Raw genomic sequence first — 16,228 nt, 5'->3', positions numbered from 1 at the left:
CAGATTAAACACCTTTGTGCACATTCCTGCCTTTTATGCTGTGCACATCCCTCCTTGGCATCACAGGCCACTGCAGGATGACTCAGTTTGTTACTGATTAACAGCGCACTTCAAGCCTTTTCTGTGTGCCTCTGCCCAGCTCCTTGCTCCTATCAGTCAGGCATCCTGACGCCACCCCTTCTTCCTTCTGACTTTGCCCTCAGGTGTATCGATAAAAACTAACCCAAAAAGCACAGGCTTCGCCCAGTACCAGCAATTATATCCCCCCTTCCCCGGGGGGAGGAGACTGCCAGCTACTTGCAAGGACACAAACTCTGTCTTGCAATACAAGCCTTTCACACCTTGCAACTCAAAAAGCCCTTCACATTCATCCCCTGGGGCTCTGCAAGCAGCAATGCAGGACAGCAGTGTTGCTCCCTTGGAGCATGACAAGACTAGCTGGGAGCCACGACGAGGTGTCCTGCCTAAGACAGACCATAACCTAGAAAGCCCTCAGATCACTGGCAGCTGCGTGGCAGATGGGTGGACCACTATGCTGTAAATTACACATTTACTCCTGCAGAGCTGGGTCTGGCCCTCACTGCTCAGAGGCCTTGTTTCCAGAGTGTGGTAAATACCTAATATGATATTTACAAACACACACCCAACACTAACCATTTCCAAGAGTCTCACTCCTGTTTGCACCACGAGATGGGAGCTCCTGAACGCTGCTTCAGCACAAGCCCCAGGAACAATGTGGGGCAAAGCCAACACATGTGAGTTTGTCCCAGAAATGGAGGTGGAAGCACAGGAAAGACGACACAAATCACTGCCCATGTAACACTGGAAGTTGTCAATGCTTTAAGAGATGTGTGCAATGATGCACTAAAAGACATTTTCCTGCCCACATGCGTGCAACTGCTGGCTCACTCATCTTATCTCCAAATGCAATACTAACAGTCCATCGAAGCTGCTGTATGATAACAGTCATGCCAATACCACTACAGCTTGAGTGAAAGCCAGAAGAACACTCACGTGATAGGCGCACTGGCAGTCCTTACAAATATCAGACAGTATTTACATTTGCATCAGACCTGTGGTTGGGCAAAAAAAAAAAAAAAAAAAAAAAAAGTTAATTCACCCCACAAATGCTTTGATCCTCCAACAAATCATTTCCTGCTACAAGCTGAAATGACACAAAGGACTTTGGACACCTACCAGCTGTCACAGTTGTGCTGCATGTTGGCACTAAAGCCCTTGCAGCCAGGGAAGTAAGACAGAGGTGCAGGAGAGAAGCAAGTGGTCCATCTGCATCCACAGCATATGGGGAGTTTCTTCTGAAGAAATATTTTCTTCTCTTGCCACCTACCAAAACTAATGGACAGGAAAGCAGCTGCAGAATATTTCAGCTGCACTGAAGTGCAACAGAAGCTGTTGGAAGTACCAAGGCCAGGGAAGAAAAGGAGATGGTTGTTCTTTGTTTTGTCCTCGAAAAGATGCCCAGACACTGACAGATCTCCAAACGTGATGCCCCCCTTAGGATGTCTGGGCCTGCACTGAGCAAGAGAGAGAAATAAAAAACAAGCTTAGAGATCTGAGACAGCAGCTGGGAAAAGCAAGTGTAAAACTAAGATTGAACATCATCTCCTATTATCCTGTTTAAAATGAGACAATCACGCACATTTTTTTTTAAAAGGCAACAGCCTTAACCCCCAGAGCTAACACCCTGTTTTCAACATCCTCCCTCAGCTACTCTCCCAATATCAACATATTCATGTTTTCCCATGTTTCCACTAGCAAACACAGCACTTGGTAATTCAAAAGACATGCTGCTTGAGAGGAAGTGGGCTAGAAACATAACTTGSTACATTGTTCTGGAATGATTAACTCTTAATTGAAAAACATTATTAATTCAAGGTGTTGAGAGAAACATTCCACAGAAATAAGTACTTTCTTCCTCATTCTCAATAAAAATAAAATTAAGTTACAAAAATACTAATTATTACTCATCTTTGAGAAATTCATTCTATCATCTTGTTTTTAAAATAGAACCAACCATAATACACCAGCCAAAAATAAGTGGCATCCTAATCCTTGAGATCCTTGATTTTTACAAATTAATTTCTACTAAAAATAGGCTGCATGAAACCRAACTCTGGAAACTTGTACTGATTACAGACTTGTTACTATTCCATTATTTCTTACTAAAACAAGCTTTGGTAGCCAGTCAGCTCTCAGATGCGCCACCTGACCTGCCAAACAAAGCCCAACTGGATCAGTGTTGTAGAACTTAGCAGCACAAAAGGATCAACTTGATGAAACTMCCATCTGGAGTTTTGAACTAATTAACACTAGTTTCGGAACTAAAATTTGTTCCAGAAGTCTCTCATGGGGCTCTATTGTGATGCAAATAATGTACAACCCACAGACACAGAAAGGTCAATAAACTAGAATTAGGAGGTGTAAGTACAAAAGCAAATCAAAGAATGGAGACTATTGTAAAAGGAACACTATAGAGATACCTAGAAGAAAGCAGGAGGTGATGGTTTACAATCAGACTTCAGCAAATGTAAGGACACACAAACAACGAAGTTAATGAGGCTTGCTCCACCGTGGGCTGCCTCCATGGCCCAGCAACCTGGGGTACCTACCCTAGGGTCCTATCTTGCTCCTCACTCCGCAGTTTGCCTGCATGGCTCCATATACTGCATTCTCACATGAGGATGCCACCAGCGACACCCAAGTTCTCCGTGCAGCTTGGAGCCAAAGCTAGCCAAGCTCCCACCAGCTCCCAAGCTGCTGACCAAACAGGGTAGAATCATAGAATCAGTAAGGTTGGAAGGGATCTCTGGAGATCACCTAGTCCAACCTCCCCACTCAGCAGAGTCACCTAGAGCACRTTAGACAGGGTTGCATCCAGCAGAGTAATGCCAACATGGCACAAGGCAACAATAATATTAAAAAAGATGGCACATGGCACCAATAATATTAAAAAAAACCCTCAAATCTCAGCAACCTGAAATTTTCATCTTGAATGGAAGGGCCATCTTGACGCTATGGCAGAAATTCACCTCCAAAAGATACAGCTTCTGATCCAAGTGCTGCCACACGAGGAGCCAGCAAGGCAGAGAGGCCTGCTCACCTCAAACAGAAATGAAAGTGTAACCTGAAAAACAAAATGTTTTCAAAAAATGCCCCAGGCAGTTGATAGAGCCAGTGGGCACTTCCTAGCTTTGAAGCAGAAAGAAGCTCAGTATCAGTCTAGCAAGGTGGACATTAGCCCTTCCCATAACATGAAAGATGAAGATAGAGCTACAGGCTAAGAAGCTTCCTCGTTACTTCAACACAGCCAGCACAATTACTGTCATCCATTCACCTGAGCAGAGTCCCTACCAGACTGTCCAAGACACATCATAAACCAGTCACAGCACACAGTATTTTTCCACAGCATCAAAGCATAATTCACACAGCAAAATAAAACAAACGCTATGGCTACCCTGTAACAACCAGCTCCCAATTAACAGGTTAACAATGGAGGGAAATCAGATGGACAGTGCAAAAACCATCTGCAAAGCAGGCTAGAACAAGGGTATTGCACAGCCACGAAAATAAACAAGTTTCTGCAGAAAGCAGGGGTAGCTTAAGGGAGCAGCAGGCAGAGACAGCACATGCTCTGTGTCACATCCTCACTCGGTCATAGCCAGCTGCGTGGGGAGACTGCAGAGAGAGGGTTAGTTCACAACCTGCCTGACCCATCTACAAACAACAGATTAGATTGAGTTGATAAAAGCACCTGTAACATCTCAAAGCTTTGGCACATTGTGATCCCTAGCCACCAGCTGGTTTATTACATGTCTGATTTTCCTTTGTTCCCAGGAGGACAACAAAAATGCAAGCTGCAGACACAGACAAGAAAATCCAGGCAGTCTCCAATATACTCTGCTAGGAAAAGTTTCCCCTTTGCAAATTTCAGTTAAGTAGTATGTGCATCTTCTATTAGATACGCATAAATTTCCTTTCCAGTGTTGAGGACTGAATTTAGTACCAAGAATTGTCCTGTATGTCTTTTTTTTTTCTATCATATCCAAATTCTAACACATTGTAAAACAGCAGCAGCCTGAAAAGTTGCAGTAGTTACCCACTGCTGCTTTGTTACAGTAAGCAGCAGCAGTCTTTTATTCTTTTAATTAGGAATAAAAATAAAAGGAATTGCACAGTAAGTTCATCACTTCTGCTCCTGGAATAGCCCCTTGAGACAAAGGTCATAACTAGGAGAAATTTGCTGACAAACTGAAAATGTAAAGGGAAGAGCAGAGTTTCAAGACATAAATTTTTACTTGTGTCAGATTAGATGGAGAAACTCAAATTCACTCAGGGCCATTTTTTCCACTTTCTTTTCCCCCCTCCTCCTGTTAACCCCCTTTTCTGCATTATCTTAGAGCCTTTGAATGAAGGGAGCGAGCATTCACAGGCACAGAGGAGGAGCCGGCACAGCTTAACTGCAGCAAACGAAGCATGCACTAGATAATAAATTTACGGGAAACGAAAGGAGTCAGGGTAGCTGAGACAGGGGAATAGCAAAAGCATGAGAACAGCTAAGACACTAGWCTTTTCACAGAAACATCTGGGAAACTGTTCAAGGTCATGAAGTAAAAACTTCTAGGAGCCAGGAGCTGCATCACGTTTCTTCATGTTGCATGAAAACTGCCCCAAGTGGCTCCCACGAGGACAGACAGCCCCTGCCAACATGTTCATTCCAAMGATTTGGGGAGAAACCACTTGTGCTGAACATCATCCTCCCCTAACCTCTTCAAATCAATAGGTGGCTGGTGATAGCATGGCTTATAAGCTTAATTAGGAGGATGGCAGGCAGGCACCGACCCACTCAAGATRTACATTGAGCACATTTTGATATTCCTTGCAGATGTCTCACACCCACACAGTATGGTCAGAACCTTCCAGCTAAATCTCCAGAATTAGCAAGAAATTGATTTCACTTCTCCTTAGGATGCCATGCAGAATATGACAGTCCAGTGAGCTGGGAGGTTACCCTGCCATTGGCAGATGCTTCTTGTCGAGTGTCGGGCCAAACCAGGATGGAGGGAAGTACCATTTCATACATCTTCACAGCAAGTCACCACTGCTTTAATTATTTTCGGTAGAATTCATGTGTTTTGCAGGCTACAGATGGCTTAGCAGTTGCTTTTAAAATTCTTACAGGAAGTAGAAAGGTAGCTAGTTGCATGTAAAAGTTTATCTGAATATCATTTCAATTTTGTTTTAGAGAAACTCTCCCTCAATATAGAGAGTGCAAAAGACAGTCATATCTAAGTATTCAAGCATTAGCCCAAATCATGATTACTCAGAGAAGGAAAGGAAATTTTCATCTTCTGAGCTTAGTATTTTCCCTTGTATGTTTAGCCAGCCATAAAAAAAAAAATACAACGCAAAACACTTCAGAGAATGAGCATTAAAATTAGTTTTGCAACACATCATAGAAACTTGCATCTAGGTGCAATACAGAGCACTAACTTCCACCAGCTACTCTGGCTCCTTCTCACAAGCCTCTCTACTATTCTGGGTTTAAAATAAAGGTACAAAAAAATAATTCAAAGGAGAGAGAAAAGCCACACACTGTACCTTTTGCCTTTGATGTACGGTACAGACACAAAGGTCATGTTTGCAAGAAGTGCTCGTGTCCGCACACCTGTTTMTAGAAACTTACGGCAGGAACGTCAGAGCACCTTCATGGCTTTGCAGTTTTTGTGTTGCAATCAATGCAATTAGATGTTCTAGCAGGTCAGCTCAAAGTCAGTTTGACTAAGTTTTAATATATACAAGGGCTTTTGGCTGAGAGAAAATGGGAAGTCCTAGCATTGCATTAGTCTCCTACCTATACACAAATAAATAGGTTTTGTTGTTGTTCTGCTAGGTTTACGATCTTTAACTACAAACGTCTGGTTATTAGAGGTGTCTTGTAAAGCGCATGAGTTTTTTTGCTCAGAGAATCACCCCAAAACTCCAGACCAGTGTTTCTAAAGACTGGATTTATGGAGAGAAAGGTCTTAAGTACCTGCCTAATTCCTCTGCAGTGCAAAAYGAGTAGCACAGGCCATCCAGCACACTTTTTAATCAGGAGACTTTCTCACCCCACCAGTACAGGAACGGCTGTAACTTGAGGTAGCAATAATATAGTACTAAACAATTCAATTAACCTTTGCTTTTAAATGCACCAATAACAAAGTAACTCACAAATCCAAACAGTTGTAGAGATTTTCTGCAATTTACTAAGAGGCAACCCTGGCCCACTTTTATGATGCAAATTAACAAGCTGTTTGGAGGAAGAGGCGGAGGGGAGGGAAGGGGGAAGATTAAAAAGTCTTAACTGGAATTACAGTGAGACTTCCTCCCCACACCACAGCCATGGAGACTCCAGCACCCAGCTCGGAGAGCACCCAATGTCTTCGGGACTCCCCCGCTCCCCACACACAGCCAAACCTCTCCCCCGAGACTGCCCTCCCTCCTCCCCCAGGAGCACCGRGCAGCGCTTGTGCATGCCTCTCCCACCTCACCGACCTCTGGAAAAACTTGGATCCACCCAGAACCGGTGGATTTGACTGCGCTCTCGGAACTGGCGGGAGCAGATCACTGCCTTTCCACGAGGAGGTAGCTACAGGGAAGCTCCCAAAACTCCCGTATGAAGCCGTTAGAGCTTCCAAAGCAAAACACGGGCCCAAATCAAACACCAGGAATGGCTCAGGAATGCGAGCTATGTGGGCGGGGGGGTCAGCCGGACAGTGAGGGGGGACGGGGCGGGCAGGATGTGCATGGGGGCAGGCTGGACACCTCCCACATGCAGCACGCACAGTTGCACGCGTGTACACACATGCACGTATGCATGTGGCGCGGGAAGGCGAGCATCCAGCTCCGGGCGCCGGGGGGAGGTGGAGGCCTGGCCGCAGATGCGGCGGGGGTGAGAGCAGATAGGCAGGAAAGGCGCCCGGAGGTGGCCAGCACGGGCAGGATCACGAGGCTCCGCTGCTGGCTGAACCCAGCCTGCTGGGTGCAGACCCCCCGAACTGCCCGTCTTGTCCCGCTCGCCCTGTTTTGTTCATTCCCACCAGCAAACTGCCAATCCTCTGCTTTTTGATTAGTTGCAGGCATCAAAAGCATACTAGGATCAAGACTAAAAAATAAGTAAGCACAGGCACTTAACACCCGCTGAGCTGGTGAGCTAATGCACAGCCCTTCAAGCACAGCACTTCTGCCGGGTGCCTATGGAGGGGGAAGCGCCAGACACAAAACAGACCTGACGAGCTCCCACGTTTACATCTGCCAAAAATATAACTCCTTATAGTAGTACGAAGAATGTACTCAGTAACCTGCTATTTTTTAGATTCTGGAAGAACTCTTTTTTTTCCCCCCTCTCCTACAACATTTTCTTGATCCAAAAGTTCTTGACCCAACACTATAATAAAAATATAAAACCCTCAGCGAGCAAGCTCTGTCTCTGGCAAGGCAGTGGAGGCCCCGTCCAGCTGCCCGTCCCCGGGGCACTACACCCTCTTCCCCTGCCCCGCTGCCCCTCCTCAGCGTGCGCAYGCCTCCACCAAACCCGTGACAGTCACGACGTGTGTGCGCGGACACAAAGAAGGGTTTGTTTTCCTTACGCTTCCCCAGCTGAGAAAGCTCCTGGTAGCCACCAGYGTTTCAGCTGATGTGACCGACCTTAACGTGTCGCAGCTTAAAAACATGACAGCGGTCACCAGGAGCAGCGGTGACAGGGCAAGAGATGGCCAGGAACGCACCGAGGGCAGCGACAGAGCGGGCGACAGATCGAAGGTGGGACCAGGACGTAAGACTCCAGCTCCATACCTCCATGGCTAGGCACAGACTTCTCCTCTACTTGGGGAGGGGGCGGGGGGAAGAAGGCAAGACGGAAAACCAACCCATGACACTACAAGAAAAGGGTGAGACACRTCAATGAACTTTGGCTCCTGCACCACTTTCAGCACCTGCTGGTTTCAGGGTGAGGGGAAGATCAGTCCTCAGTGCCTTCTTGCAGGTGATTTTACCTGATCCAGGAAAGTTACTGACTTGTCACACGTGCCAAAGAATCGAACTGGACTGTGGTTAAATTGCATTTGCAGAGAAAACTGCTGGTCCTTGGTCTGAAGCCACAGTAAGACTGGCATTCATCTGAGGAAAGAAACAGCTTACCATAAAACCCACAAGTTAAAAGTTTAAGAATGAGTTCAACACCACCTGACAGAAAGGAATGGAATTAAAACAAACAAACAAAAAAATCTCTTCTTGTGTTGTTTTCTGTAAATCTTACGATTAGTCTGGGATCAAGACTGTTGTTTTAAAAGCAAAGGTTGTTTATTGAAAAATGTGAAGTGAGGTTTACAAAAATACCATGAGCAGCTTAATTCTAATCCCACTCATGAATACCCACACTGAACACCTGAAGAGTCTGATCAGCTTTAATGCCTTTAATTAAAAAAAGCCAAAAAAAGGACTCTCTCCCGTCAAAAACTCTGCATTTTACAAAGTCAACACTTATTTTTTCCAAATATTGCTGTCAACAGCTGTTCAAGAGCTTAAACTTCAAGCARTTAAGATACATGTCAAAATGGAAATATTCTATATTTTCTTTAACTGAAAACTGGAGGCTATGATCAGAATTTCCAGTAACTTTAAAGCATACATTGCTATTAACAACCTTGTTGAGTAGCTTCAAAGCTGAATGGCAATCGCTCTTCAATCAGGTTCCCAGCACAAGGTCCATTTTTGGTCGCCAGTCCTTATGAGAAAAGTGCTACTACCATGTGGACCAAAAGCTGGAGAACACAGGGCAGATTTAAGAAATGTCCTGGAAGCAAGAAAAGCACAGGAGCTATAGAAATCCTGCTCTGATATAGCTACACAGTCTCACATTGATGTAGTTGTGTAATACTCAGAAATGTCCACATGCAGTTTTGGTAGCTGTTCTCCACTTTCCTAGGATTTCTCAAGCCACTCTGTGCCCATCACTCCYGCTCTCCTGAGCACTTCTCCTGCACAAAGGAAAAAAGCTAAGCCTAGCCTGCTAAATTACTTCTGCTTCCTGCCCCCATTTGCCCCAGAAGGCCAATTACAAAGTTAATTCATGCTAACGGAGCCTGAAGGGATACACGCACATACTCACTACAAGACAAGTCACAACAAATGAACAGCCTGGTTTTCACTCTGGTTTGGTAGTTGTAACGTAAACMAGGTGCACTGAAGTTACCTATTTCAGAATACCAAACATGCCGTGGTCTATCTGTGMGTAACTGGAACTAAAATTCAGTTTCCAAGTGAGTAAGTATCTTTAAGAGCACTCTGCTCAGACAAGGCAGTAGGACTCAGCTCATTATTAATTTCTACTCTGAAGAAACCTTCAGCTAAATTAAACACCTTCTCTCAGCAGATCCTTTGCTGTGTCTGTTGAGGCACATCCACACAGTGGCGTGGCCCTGCAAAAGCCAGGATTTCTGCGGTAAGCAAACTGTGTCTCGATTTAYCAGTCTAACTTTACAAGGATACTGAAGAGAAGGAGCTGACACAGAGCAGAACTTATCTGCCATAGCCTTTGTGTTAATAATAAAGCATTTTTGAGAAAAAAGGAATAAAGGCTTAAATTGCCTTTGCCAAGCTGCAAATCAGCTCCTTTGTTTCAACTCCTTTTCTGCTGTAAGCTGGGAAATCAGAGACACAAATTTCACAATATCGTTCCGTTTAATAATTGCACACAGGTCATGTCACTTCTGTCTGATAAAGTGACTTCACTRTCCTTTGTCACTTTTGTACTCCAGTTTAAAAACACTCAAAAGCCAAAAACAGAGATAAAGGCTCTCTAGCTCAATTCCAAGAGTGTTTTCTTCCTTCTTTCTTTTTTCCCCCTTCCAGTCTGACTGCACTTCTTGGCAAGTTACCTCTGGAGAAATACTGAAGTGTTGCATAAAACTCCCATGCACTTTTCTTCCTCCATCCAAATCAGATTAGTTTGGAGTGACTGCTAGAGCTCCCCTGTATTACAATACGCTGAGACAAGGATGAAAGGAGCAGCATTTGCAGAAAGTTTAATATTGTCCCCAGGTTTTGTGTTTTTTTTTTTTTTTGTTTGTTTGTTTGTTTGTTTGTTTGTTTTTGACCCAGCTGTTTCAAAACAGCAATTAGGTGAGCCTCATCCTTTTCTCATTTAACAGCTCATGAAGTGAATGAAAACTTTGACAAAAGTCCTGCCGTACCCAGTACCCAGCCATGTTTATGCACCTAAACAAACACATTCAGCCTCTGACACTGATTCACTCAAGGGGAGGCTCCCATCAATTAAACTGGGGAAACGGCTGCAGGGTTTTTTTCAAAAAAAAAAAAAAAAAAAAAAAAAAAAAAAAAAAAAAGAGAGAGAAGAAAGTGGGGGGTGGAGGGAGGAGAAAGTCAGAATAAGCTAAGGGAAATTCTTTTCAATGAAATTCTTCCATCTTTGACATGAACAAGCTGCAGGTTGGAAGCACAGATGAGTGCRAAGCTCAAGACCAAAGGAAAAGACTTTTTCAAAATCCACCCACAGCCTAAGATGCTTTTCATCATCATTTCCACAGATGCTCATTAACGGACCGAATTTTAAAACAAGTCATGTTGGTTTCCAACCGTTCGGGGGCTAGAGGGGGGAATCCTAGTACCATGATTACATGCCTATTAATTCCCGACACAAGCCCACGGTGCCACTGAAAGGCCTCCCACTCTCCCCTGCTAAGCCTGCGCCGCACTTGGGCTGCTGTGCACAATCAGAGAGCAGCCTGGGGGGCTGTTTCAGTAGGTTTGTTAATGGTGCAAAATCATCCGGGTCGCCGCGGGCAGCATCCTACCTTAATGAAGAGCCTGCAGAAGCGGAAACAGGCCTAGGTTAGAAAAATGCAGGAACAATKGACAAGGCTTTGAGAAAACTGCTCATCTCTTCGGAGACCAAGAAAAGACTGGAAGGGGATGGGGAATTACRTTAAAATAGCGAAAGGTATATAAAAGGCAAACCAGTGCTTCTTTCTCCTTATCTCAAGAATGCAAGATGATAAAACTTTTGAAGTAGGAGGCAGAAAGAATGAATGGATAAAAATTATTTGACCAGATCCCACCCCAGGTCTCAGGTGTGCCCACACACATACATTGCAGATCACATTATCACTTCACAGCAGTCATGGTGGCCACAGGTTTTGTGAGGCTGAGAGAAGAACTGGACACTCACAGGGACAGTTCTTCTGGAGCTCCACTTACTAATTAAAATGCTCAGAAGAGAGAAAAAAAACTAATTCTAAGGACTTAGAGCTTAAAAAAAAAAAAACAATGCCTGCTAATTAGAGACCAATACAAGACATAAGGTAATGGCCAGATTAGCCCTCCTTAGCTTTAAATGTATGAATACCTTGCATTTCTCAAAGCCGCTGGTACCAGCCTTTGCCTGAAAGGGCCTGCACCACGCCTAAGCTTCAGTATACCGGCAATTTGCCCCAGGCAGGGAAAAACAAGGCTAAAATCTAGATATACATCCTTTCTGCATTGCTCTCTCTTGGAAGAGAGCAACTTGTCCCTTGCACAAGGGCTCAGGCTCCACTGAGTGGAGGAAGACCCCATAGTAGAGGGTCCAGGGACCAGTTTACACTCCTTGCGGATGCTGCACCCTCTACTCAGCATAAAGCAGCCTTAAAAGGGTGGGAGCCTCAGCGGACAGTCAACATTTCTCCTGTTTCCTAACCATCCTCCCCAGGTGCAATTTCACAGAAATCACCATTTCCTACCACTACTGGACCTCATGCAGAAGCTGTCCTTGGCACACCAGCTGCATGGTCACAACTAACTTACTCAGCAGGCAGAGGAGGAAGAAAGGCAGGACAAAACYCTCCTGAGCGGGCCCTGCCATAGGTGATGTTGTAGACTTGTTCCCAGCTTACACACTTCTTCCACCTCTTCAGAAAACACAGTTATCAACACAACATCATGGTCAGAGCTATTCTCCTGCTTTGATGTGTCTGTTTTAAGAGCATTATGGACAGACAATATCTCATACAACTGCACAAGCAGCTTTTTGGACAAAAAGGAAGGTAGACCAGAAAAAAACAAAACCAAAAAAACTACAAGCACTTGGGACCAGAGCATGAGTATGTTCRTGCAGCAAAGGAGTCTCCAAGTAGCACAGGCGCTCCAGCTCTGTCAAAGGAGCTGTCGGGGACAACCGGTCCACRCTCCCTCGATATCATCCATCAGCAGACTCAGAGCGCTTACACCATGACATGCGTCCAGCACTGCTATGCACAGGCAAATATTTACTAAGCAAGGACATCAGAGATCATCAAACCAGAGCAGACTAGCAATGCACCTCCCTTGCAAGTTTGTGCCAAACATCCCAAAAGAGACCTGGGAGGGGCTGCATTACTAGCAAAGCTCAGGCCATTTGCAGTGCTCCACTCACCCAATACCACAGCACCTGAAAGGTCATTTCATGTGTTCATCATCATGAACACATCCACCACGAACAGCACAACCTCAGTGCTGAAGAAGTGACCATCAGTGTATATATCCTTCTGCTATTTTGCAGAGCTTGCAAGGAATTTTCTTCTAGTGAGTAAGAATAAAAATATGCCCCAAACCAATATTCGTGTTTAACTACTAGGCACAACACTGCTTTCATGATTCCACAACCAGCTTCCAAAAAGTAAAACACTTGTACAGTGCTCAGAGTTACTGAGTGAGCTGGAAGTTACAGGATAATTCACAGCACAACTCTCTGCTAAAAGCAACCTGCAAAAAATACATAAACCAGGAAAAAAAAAAAAAAAAAACAGTGATCAGTGCTGAGATGCTCTGACACTTCCCTTCCTGCCCTGGCCTGCTGACAGCAGGGACCAGCCACACAATTCACATGTTAGTTCACCATCTAGAGAAGCAAGAGAAAATCACCAAGTGTCAAAGCTGGTAAGTCTAAGTGGTTTTTCTGATTTCTCCATGAGATATTTAAATGCTTTTCTACAGCACTGCCAATTACTCAATCACAAAAAATAGACACTATTAAGATACTTACTTAAAATGAATCATGCTCCACCAGAATTGAGTACATCACAAGTACGATCATAAATCTAAATCACTAATCAAGATAAACTGTGATTTCAGTGCTTGCATGAAGTTTATTAAAAGACATCATGACTTTTACATATCTTTACATAACTCAAGCAAAAAACTTTTCAACTAAATCCTGTAAAAATTACAGCTGCAATTTCAAGTTATCTCTAAATTACATTTGCTGCATCTTTACAAAGGTAGGTAGAACTAAAGATTTTTGCAAGTCATTTGTTGTTTTCTTCTTGTTGCAATTCCACGTAAGAACTTTTTCTAGTCATTATAACATGATAATCAGTAATTAAAGCCTGCTATTACCTTACTGCAACCCACAGATTTAAAAATTTATTCCTATACAGGTATGGTAGTTAAAAGCTTTCAAGCCACCTTGTGAGTTTTTTTTTTCCTTCCTTTTTGAAGGAAACATAGGCGAAGTTTAACAGATCAGAGAGTCCATGTGTTGTTGCTTGAAATTCCTACTATGCTCCATTACTCAATTCCATTAGCTAAATGAGTAGGAAAAAAAATCCTCCTTCTCTGTGACCTACCACTGCAATAGGTGCTGACACCAGAAGAAAATTTGCAATGGTTCCCAATTAACAACTCATGCTTTGGTAACTAAAAAACACAACCAGCTGCCAGTTTATGATAGCTCGGAACAGTAATTCTGCACCATTTACAAAAGTGACACTTCGTTAGAAAGTTTTCATTTCACTTTCAGCATCTGTTAGACAGACATACAGGGCACTGCAGAAACTGAGATAGCAAGCAGTACTAGGAGCCTGAGAAAACTGCAGTGTGTGAAAAGGTAAACAGATACCGAGAAAAAACATTCTAACAAACTCTTATGGTACATGGTCACTTATGGTATGAAAAGTACATCCACTGCCAGTTCTGCCAATGGAAGGAGACTTGCTACAGTATTTAGAGTGCCACCTAAAAAAAGACCCAAATCCAGTTTTCAATCTAAGGACTTAGTTTAAATCTTAGTTTTATTAGTGCAATTCCAGAGTAACACTAACCTCAAAGGAAATGGGCACATATGAAGCACCATGGACACCTCAGTAGGTGGGAGCACTACGGAAGTTGCCACCAAATTACCCAGAGTAGTCACCAGCAATTTATTTAATAGCAGTACCATGCTGGCCTCTAGAGAACCATCCACTTCAGTGGAACATTKTTCATCTAGAACTCAGGCAATGGAAAAGGGAAAATGTCACTGCAACACTGAATAAATTAAACAGGAGGAGTTCAGTGTAACATCCAGTCCTACCAAAAAGGTAAAGTTTTTGCATGGCAAGCTTCCACATGCAAGTCCCCTGAAAGCCCTGACCCCACAACTTCTTTTACTCAAAACAAGAGATACGGTAGGAGAAAGCAGGAGAGGGTGATTTTCATCTTTCATTTATTAATCTCAGCTCATGGGGGCCAGCTGCMGGACCCACGTCATCTTGAGAGGCTCTGAAGTTGGGCTGTGCCACAGGGACTGTTGATTTGCTGGCAGTGCCGAGAAAGGGCAACCAGGACTGGAAGCTGGAGGCCACCAGGAGGAATGAACTGGGTCCCCATCTTAGGGCAATGCTCCTGCTTCTGCTTCAGAGGCATTTTGGGGTTACAATCTAATTTTGGCTGGTCATTAGCACCAACTAAGTCTTTCTAGGCAATTTCCAAGGCACTGTATTATGTAGTGGTTTGTTCACAGCCACCCAGGCCCCCTACCCTACCCCAGTGCTGGGGGTCAGTCCCCACCTGGGGACCTCTGCCCCATCCCACAGGTTTCCCCCTGGGAAGCCTGCGCTGGCCAGACAAAAGACCCAAACAACAGTATCAAGGACTTGAAACTCCATCTGCATGAAAAGTTCAGGGCTTGCTTTGTACATCTTGGGTGTCTATTAAATCAGCTCAGCCTTTCTAAAATTCAGGTAATACCAGTCCGCCTCTTCTCACCTATCTCATATTCTCCTCTCTTCACAATGTGCACATGCAACCTTTAATCAGACCCATTTACCCAGCCAGGTGCGAAACAGGAGGATAAGATAAATCTGATATTTTTAATTAGCAAATTGTCATGGTCATCTTTCTCGGCTAGCCAAGACTCAAGGTTGTCAACTAATCTACGGAAGTGCCAAACAGGCTATGCTGTTAATTAAATGTCTGAGAGTTTTCATTTAACAAAAACCACATTAGGATAAGTCTTAACATCAGTATAGGAAAATTTACTCTAAAGCTTCATCCTCTGTAAAACCTAGGGCCACGGCCATAGAAGACACAGGGAAGCCACTGTCCTTATTAAGGCTTATAATGCCCGAATTGTTTTCTAAACATAACTGTGTGTGAAGCCACAGCACCTCACGTGCTCTAATTCAAAAGGAACAAGACAGTTATCAAAAACCTGGGGATGATTCTAAGCACTCTTTCTGAGATCCACAAAAAGCACCTAACATTAAGGTAATTCATAAGCTGGGAATCCAACACAAAAAAGAAACAAAAAAGCCCGAAGTTATCCTCAAAAGAAAGACTGCTAGTTTATTTTAAAAGTGCTGGGTGGAAATCTGACTATATAGAAGACAGTCCACGGAAACGAAGTGGAGATGAACACAACCCTCCCTGGACGTGACGACTCGCGCACAAGCTCCCGCCTGGCTCTCCCCTCCCGCACACACGTTCCCCCTCTCYTCCCTCCTCGCTTACACCCCGAGGTGGGCAGACGGGAGTCAAGCAGCCACCACTGGCGCAGGGAAAACAGCAGACCGTAATTCCGCAGAGCTTACAGACCAAGAGAAGCACTTTTGAGAGCGAAGAGGCCGCAGGTGCGGCCGGGAGGCACGTGTGGTGCTGCTAAGGCAAACAGAGCTAGGCGACGGGCGGCCAGACCCGTGCCGAGCCGGGCAGCACCGCGCAGCCCCTACCTGCACCGCCCGCTCCGCCGCGCGCGCAGCCCAGGCGCCGCTCACCGAGTGCTCAGGGCGGCTGGCGGTAACTTCCCGACGAGCGGAACCCGCGCGGACCTCTGCGGCTCCCCAGGGCGCTGTGCGCCGACAGCGCACGGACAGGGCAGCGGGCGCGAATCGCCGCTTCTTCCCGAACGGGAGCGACGCGGCCCCGACGGCGCGGG

The 16,228-nt window shown here is 44.8% G+C and overlaps 1 protein-coding gene across 3 annotated transcripts in view; it reads right to left on the bottom strand.

The window, feature by feature from the left end:
- KANK1 (KN motif and ankyrin repeat domains 1) overlaps window positions 1-6,700 on the bottom strand; it is a 108,873-nt gene extending 102,173 nt beyond the window's left edge. The window contains exons 1-3 of one of the 3 annotated variants that reach the window (XM_085312458.1): window positions 6,556-6,700; window positions 1,198-1,535; window positions 1,015-1,073 (exon numbers count right to left, since the gene is read on the bottom strand). The gene's annotated coding sequence lies outside the window, so the exon portion shown is untranslated. The remainder of the gene's footprint in view (window positions 1-1,014; window positions 1,074-1,197; window positions 1,536-6,555) is intronic. The other 2 variants (XM_085312459.1, XM_085312463.1) reach the window with 2 other exon arrangements.
- Window positions 6,701-16,228: the final 9,528 nt, after the last annotated feature.

The sequence above is a fragment of the Rhea americana genome, unplaced genomic scaffold, assembly GCF_003343005.1.
Source record: "Rhea americana isolate MKP2758 unplaced genomic scaffold, rheAme1 scaffold_365, whole genome shotgun sequence".
Lineage (NCBI taxonomy): Eukaryota > Metazoa > Chordata > Aves > Rheiformes > Rheidae > Rhea > Rhea americana.
This window is presented reverse-complemented; position numbering and strand designations above follow the sequence as displayed.